Source organism: Rana temporaria, chromosome 10 (assembly GCF_905171775.1).
Source record: "Rana temporaria chromosome 10, aRanTem1.1, whole genome shotgun sequence".
NCBI classification, from domain to species: domain Eukaryota; kingdom Metazoa; phylum Chordata; class Amphibia; order Anura; family Ranidae; genus Rana; species Rana temporaria.
The window spans coordinates 61,642,088-61,649,325 of NC_053498.1; the positions used below are offsets into that span (position 1 = coordinate 61,642,088).

The following is a 7,238-nucleotide window of genomic DNA, read 5'->3' on the forward strand; positions in this document are numbered from 1 at the left end:
GCTTATTAATGCCTTTCTACGTAAGGTAAAATGACCTAATCTTACTGCTGACCATCTCCAGTTCATCACCTAACCATTTACAATTTAGGAAATCTGTTTAGCTATAAACAAATTGCCCAATCATAAATCCCCGGGAGATGATTGTTTTTCAAATAAGTACTTCTTTCTAAAGAAACTGCCACCCATTTGCAATCTGTCTTTAATCTCGCCTTTCTCCTCTGGTAATTTTCTACCTGAAATGTTGAGAGCTGTGATCATAATAATTCCAAAAAAAAAAAAAAAAAAAAAATGGAGGATCCCCCAGGGTGGGGCTTTTTAGGCAACAGTAGTACAAGTAGTCATGGTAGATACAAAATATATAATAGTTTAATAATAACAGGACGGTATCAAACAACGTTCAGTAAACGTATATAGTACAAAGGTTTAAAAACAACACATTAATGGGGTGTATTGGAAAAAAGGTGAAGAGTCCACAATATAAATACTGGGCCCAACGCGTTTCGGGTTTCCTTCTTCAGGGACCGAAGTATGTGTGGAGTCAGAAAGTGTAACAGACAACTTTTCTAGAAAACAAATAAATGACAATGTGTTGAAAATAATAACATACAGATGAAAAACATTAAACTGGTACAGATAAGAAAAAATCATACCACCCGAGAAGTTTCAACGGCTCAGCACACCCCTTAAAAGGACATCGCAATCGGGACGCATGGCAAGCCTCAGATGGTAAGGAGAGGAGTGAGGACTGGCATCTAATATCAATCACAGCGTAGCAAGACCTTTGGCCCGAAGTGTCACAGCGTAAAAGTTTATTGATTGTATATATATATATTTTTACCTGTCCAAAATATAAATAAGAGGACAGGATAATATCAACGGTGCCGCAGGCAACAAAAACGAAAAAGAACGCAAAAAAGGATCGCAAAAAAGAAAGCTGAACCAAGATTTTATATATGAGGCTAGAGACATACCTGTAATGACAAAAAGTGGCCAGAGAGGTCAGTAGAGGGATCGGAAGCTAAAAAATAAATGAAAGAAATAAATCCCAGTTTAGAGATGTACAGAGTATAGGAAATGGCATGTAAAGCAATAGTATGGGGGTCAGGGTGGGAAACATGAAGGGACAAAGTACTTACATGGGAAGAAAACACAAGCAGTGTAGAGTGTGTACAGCTGCTGCAGCCATCCAGCAATGTCTGACATTGTGGGGCTGCTTGGCTTTTAAATAGGAGAGGGGGAGGAGTAAGGTGGGAGGGGTCTGTAAAGGAGCCTGCGTTGCTATGGGTCAGTGTGGAAAAGGGGGCGTTGCCTCCAAGTGGGGAGAGGGGAGGGACAGGTAAGCCCTGCTCTCATCATGTGGGAGCCCGCACTAATGACGTGCAGGAAAAAAAAAAAAAAAAAAACATGGCAAGTGACCAGGAAGATCACCTGACACGGGGGTGGAGAATATGCAGAATAGTTGGTTGCATGTTGGAGAATAAGAAACGTATAATAAAGGGGGCATGACCATTACTAGTACAGGAGGAGAAGGGTATAAAAAGGGTCAGCTAGGGAAAAAGTAGTAAGAAGGATTGGAAATGCAAGATGCAAATAAATGTTTTTGTTATAGAGTGATTTGTAAGCACGGTTGCTGCTCAATGCAAGCAGGGGTTTGTATATACAGTATCTTTATGTACAGGTATGCTCAGCCATAAAATTAAAGGGACAGCAATCTAAGAAGATGTTGTATTAAAAGGATATTATAATTATGCAAGAATGGGGACACGTGGGCCAAAAGGTCCAGGGGCAAAAAGGAAAAAACAGGGGCACGAAAAATGTCCACTGTGTGATCCCTGCCCCTGTTATAGGCGCAGGTATAGACCCATGGTCAAAGACACCAAAAGGTGCATGGGGACCAGGTCAAAAAAGCCGTCTCCCATGGAAGGAGGACAGACGGCTTACGTGCGCCCAGCTAAGGAGTGACAATAAGGGAGATGCCAGTCAAGCCAAAATGCGCTTCGAACGCGAATCCCCAGGGGGTGTACTGAGGGATGAATGGGCATGGTGATAAATACAGGGAAAATCCAGTATGTATTACTGACATGGGCAAATGACAGAGTGGAGAAGGGGGTAATGAAAGGAGACAATCGGTGACATAAGGTCCTCGAAATATAGAGTGGTCTTGGTCATTCTTTTTCACAACCCCCGGAGGAGAAACCTTCCAAAAAAGGCCTAAAGCTGATCTGCTCATTGAGGCCCGGTGGAAGATTGGCCTCTAATTCGGCAATCCACCGAGTTTCATGCTGCAAGAGGATCTTATTCCAATCCCCACCTCTGGGGCTTGGATGGATCCTATCGAGGATTAAAAATTTAACCCCTGAGAAAAGTCCATTATGTTGAGACAAGATGTGGCGCCCTAGTGGTAAGTCTGGGTTGGCCGAACGCATGGCATGTAAATGCCGGGAAGCTCGCTTAAAGAATGGTAATTTGGTTTTACCCACGTAGAACCTCTTACATTGACAGGTGAGTAAGTATATTACGCCAAATGTCTTGCAATTGGCAAAGTGTCTCGGTCTGTAAGGCCGACCGTTGGGTAGTACAATATCACGCTCTATATTGATGTATCGACAGATGGAGCAACCCCCGCAGGTGAAGGTACCCTTCCTTTTGCAAGGGTCTTTCCTGAAGTTGTCCTTGAACTCACTGGCCACTAAGTGGTCTTTGAGTGAGCATGCCCGTCGGTAAGTTATCGCTGGCTCTTTTGGTACAAAGGGACCGAGTTGAGGGTCAAAAGAGAGTAGGTGCCAGAATTGTTTGAGGATTCCTCTCGTTTTTTGATGTTGAGTATGGTACTTAGTGATAAGTCTGGTAGTATCACTACCAACAGGGGACTTCTTGCCTGATTGTACTAATAGGTGTGACCTGATTTGTCCATTGGCCCGTTGAAATGATCTTTTGAGGATTTTTTTCGAGTACCCTCTATGTAGTAATCTGTCACGTAGTCCGGCTGCTTCCCGTAGGAAGGATTCCTGGGTAGAACAATTGCGTCTTAGGCGTAGATATTGACTATAGGGTATTGATCCTATCAAAGATGTGGGGTGTGCACTAGAAGCGTGCAATATTGTATTACCCGCCGTGGGTTTTCTGTAGAGCCCTGTTGATATGTACCCATCGGGGTTTTTGAGTAGGGTAACATCAAGAAAGGGGATTTGGGAATCGCTGGGGTTGCTCCATCTGTCGATACATCAATATAGAGCGTGATATTGTACTACCCAACGGTCGGCCTTACAGACCGAGACACTTTGCCAATTGCAAGACATTTGGCGTAATATACTTACTCACCTGTCAATGTAAGAGGTTCTACGTGGGTAAAACCAAATTACCATTCTTTAAGCGAGCTTCCCGGCATTTACATGCCATGCGTTCGGCCAACCCAGACTTACCACTAGGGCGCCACATCTTGTCTCAACATAATGGACTTTTCTCAGGGGTTAAATTTTTAATCCTCGATAGGATCCATCCAAGCCCCAGAGGTGGGGATTGGAATAAGATCCTCTTGCAGCATGAAACTCGGTGGATTGCCGAATTAGAGGCCAATCTTCCACCGGGCCTCAATGAGCAGATCAGCTTTAGGCCTTTTTTGGAAGGTTTCTCCTCCGGGGGTTGTGAAAAAGAATGACCAAGACCACTCTATATTTCGAGGACCTTATGTCACCGATTGTCTCCTTTCATTACCCCCTTCTCCACTCTGTCATTTGCCCATGTCAGTAATACATACTGGATTTTCCCTGTATTTATCACCATGCCCATTCATCCCTCAGTACACCCCCTGGGGATTCGCGTTCGAAGCGCATTTTGGCTTGACTGGCATCTCCCTTATTGTCACTCCTTAGCTGGGCGCACGTAAGCCGTCTGTCCTCCTTCCATGGGAGACGGCTTTTTTGACCTGGTCCCCATGCACCTTTTGGTGTCTTTGACCATGGGTCTATACCTGCGCCTATAACAGGGGCAGGGATCACACAGTGGACATTTTTCGTGCCCCTGTTTTTTCCTTTTTGCCCCTGGACCTTTTGGCCCACGTGTCCCCATTCTTGCATAATTATAATATCCTTTTAATACAACATCTTCTTAGATTGCTGTCCCTTTAATTTTATGGCTGAGCATACCTGTACATAAAGATACTGTATATACAAACCCCTGCTTGCATTGAGCAGCAACCGTGCTTACAAATCACTCTATAACAAAAACATTTATTTGCATCTTGCATTTCCAATCCTTCTTACTACTTTTTCCCTAGCTGACCCTTTTTATACCCTTCTCCTCCTGTACTAGTAATGGTCATGCCCCCTTTATTATACGTTTCTTATTCTCCAACATGCAACCAACTATTCTGCATATTCTCCACCCCCGTGTCAGGTGATCTTCCTGGTCACTTGCCATGTTTTTTTTTTTTTTTTTTTTCCCTGCACGTCATTAGTGCGGGCTCCCACATGATGAGAGCAGGGCTTACCTGTCCCTCCCCTCTCCCCACTTGGAGGCAACGCCCCCTTTTCCACACTGACCCATAGCAACGCAGGCTCCTTTACAGACCCCTCCCACCTTACTCCTCCCCCTCTCCTATTTAAAAGCCAAGCAGCCCCACAATGTCAGACATTGCTGGATGGCTGCAGCAGCTGTACACACTCTACACTGCTTGTGTTTTCTTCCCATGTAAGTACTTTGTCCCTTCATGTTTCCCACCCTGACCCCCATACTATTGCTTTACATGCCATTTCCTATACTCTGTACATCTCTAAACTGGGATTTATTTCTTTCATTTATTTTTTAGCTTCCGATCCCTCTACTGACCTCTCTGGCCACTTTTTGTCATTACAGGTATGTCTCTAGCCTCATATATAAAATCTTGGTTCAGCTTTCTTTTTTGCGATCCTTTTTTGCGTTCTTTTTCGTTTTTGTTGCCTGCGGCACCGTTGATATTATCCTGTCCTCTTATTTATATTTTGGACAGGTAAAAATATATATATATACAATCAATAAACTTTTACGCTGTGACACTTCGGGCCAAAGGTCTTGCTACGCTGTGATTGATATTAGATGCCAGTCCTCACTCCTCTCCTTACCATCTGAGGCTTGCCATGCGTCCCGATTGCGATGTCCTTTTAAGGGGTGTGCTGAGCCGTTGAAACTTCTCGGGTGGTATGATTTTTTCTTATCTGTACCAGTTTAATGTTTTTCATCTGTATGTTATTATTTTCAACACATTGTCATTTATTTGTTTTCTAGAAAAGTTGTCTGTTACACTTTCTGACTCCACACATACTTCGGTCCCTGAAGAAGGAAACCCGAAACGCGTTGGGCCCAGTATTTATATTGTGGACTCTTCACCTTTTTTCCAATACACCCCATTAATGTGTTGTTTTTAAACCTTTGTACTATATACGTTTACTGAACGTTGTTTGATACCGTCCTGTTATTATTAAACTATTATATATTTTGTATCTACCATGACTACTTGTACTACTGTTGCCTAAAAAGCCCCACCCTGGGGGATCCTCCATTTTTTTCTGTTCATCAGGGGTGTCGGCAACTATTTGAGACCAAACCATAATAGATGTTCTATTCATACTTTTATAATAATTCCAAAGCTTAACAAAAACCCCCCCATTCCTGCAACCTACAGGCCCATATCCCTTCTCAATACAGATGTGGAAATACCCCACTGCCAGCATGTTACTGACTTCTGCCTTTTCCCGATCTTGAAACTGATCTTGATTCTGCACCTGTCTACCTGGCTAAACAAGGCTTGTGGCCAGACTCCACATCACCACTGGAAGGACTCCCGTGTCTTCAAACTACAGCTCACTCCCTCAGCTTCCAGGCACCTGCACCATTCCACTGCCCTAGCAGTCCCTGTCTCCACTATCAGGGGTGCTTGGATGGGAATTTACAGTCATGTACATGACAGATGGTTACAGACTGCTATTATATCCCTTTATTCCACTCTCTCAGCTACTGTCCTTACCTTAGAAATTACTTCCTAGTCGATACAGATATCCAATGGAACCAGACAGTGGTGTCCCCTATAACCTATCATCTTTACACTTCTTATGGAACCATATGCAGAGAGTATTAGGTCCCACCCTAACATCACAGACCTCTCTATAGCTGGCACAAAGTATAAAATCAGTCTTTTTGCAGATGATGCCATGCTCATCCTTTCTTAAACAAACCACTGTTACCTGAGACACAGAAATTACTTGATGAGTTTAGTGCTGTGTCCTATTATAAAATAAAATGCCACCAAGTTCCAAATATTAGGTATCAGCGTCCCAACATGCAGTCTTTCTTAAGCAAAGAATTTCCCCTACTTCTCTGACCTTTTTAGGTACTGTATCCAACTGTACTGACCAAGCATACCTCTCAGCTTTACCGACAAAACTTTAAGCTTCTCTTGGATTTGCTACCTTAATAATTATCAAACTTGCTAATCCACAAGCTCTCAACAGCAGGGAGAATAGCGGCCTTGAAAATGTTGCTCTTTCCTTAACTCCTCTACCTATTTTGCACAATAATAATTCCTTTACCATGTACCTTCTTCTCTACCATCAAAAAACTCCTCGCCCAGTACATATAGAATCATAAACCGCCACAGGTGCTCCCTCACTATTATGCTGAAACACAGAAAAAAATGGTGGAATGGGAGTGCCCAATGTTTAAGCTCACTACAAAGCTTGACCAACTTAAATATTGTTGGACTCCCTCTAAACATGAAACATTGGCACATATGAAGTCTGTAACTGTTCTTCATAAAGATCCTAAATTGGCCCTTATTGCTACTAAACTAGGAGCCTTGCTTCCTATCTACCCTATCCCAGTGGTACAGACTGCTATTAAGCTGTGGTTGGAGTTCCCCCTTTCCTCTTCACCTAGTGGGTCACTAGGTGAAGACCGACTAGGTAAATAAAATACGGTTACCTTCTTTGTTTGCAATTCTCTGTCAAATGTACACTGAGCTGCTAATGTACAGCTCCGTTTACATTTAGGCAAACTGCCCTTGTGCCAAAATGACTGCGCCACACATGCATTTAAGTGATGTCATACTGAGCTGTCCAATCAAGATGGCTGAAAACTATTACCTGAAAAAAATGGAGTGTAGATGCCCCAGACTGTTGCAACTAAGGTAAGTACTTTTACATTTAGTTCTATTTTAAGTAACACTTTCCACTCATATTCAAGATGCCATTAACTACTTCAATAAC

The 7,238-nt window shown here is 43.0% G+C and overlaps 2 long non-coding RNA genes across 2 annotated transcripts; one reads left to right on the forward strand and one right to left on the reverse strand.

Moving 5' to 3' along the window:
• Window positions 1-523: 523 nt before the first annotated feature.
• On the reverse strand, window positions 524-1,393 carry LOC120915120. The gene is made up of 4 exons (XR_005743843.1): window positions 1,137-1,393; window positions 972-1,018; window positions 651-838; window positions 524-563 (listed from the first exon to the last, which is right to left on the reverse strand). It is a non-coding gene; the product is annotated as an uncharacterized LOC120915120 (long non-coding RNA).
• A 1,796-nt stretch (window positions 1,394-3,189) lies between these two features.
• Window positions 3,190-5,302, forward strand: LOC120915119. Its single transcript, XR_005743842.1, has 4 exons — window positions 3,190-4,689; window positions 4,808-4,854; window positions 4,988-5,175; window positions 5,263-5,302. It is a non-coding gene; the product is annotated as an uncharacterized LOC120915119 (long non-coding RNA).
• Window positions 5,303-7,238: the final 1,936 nt, after the last annotated feature.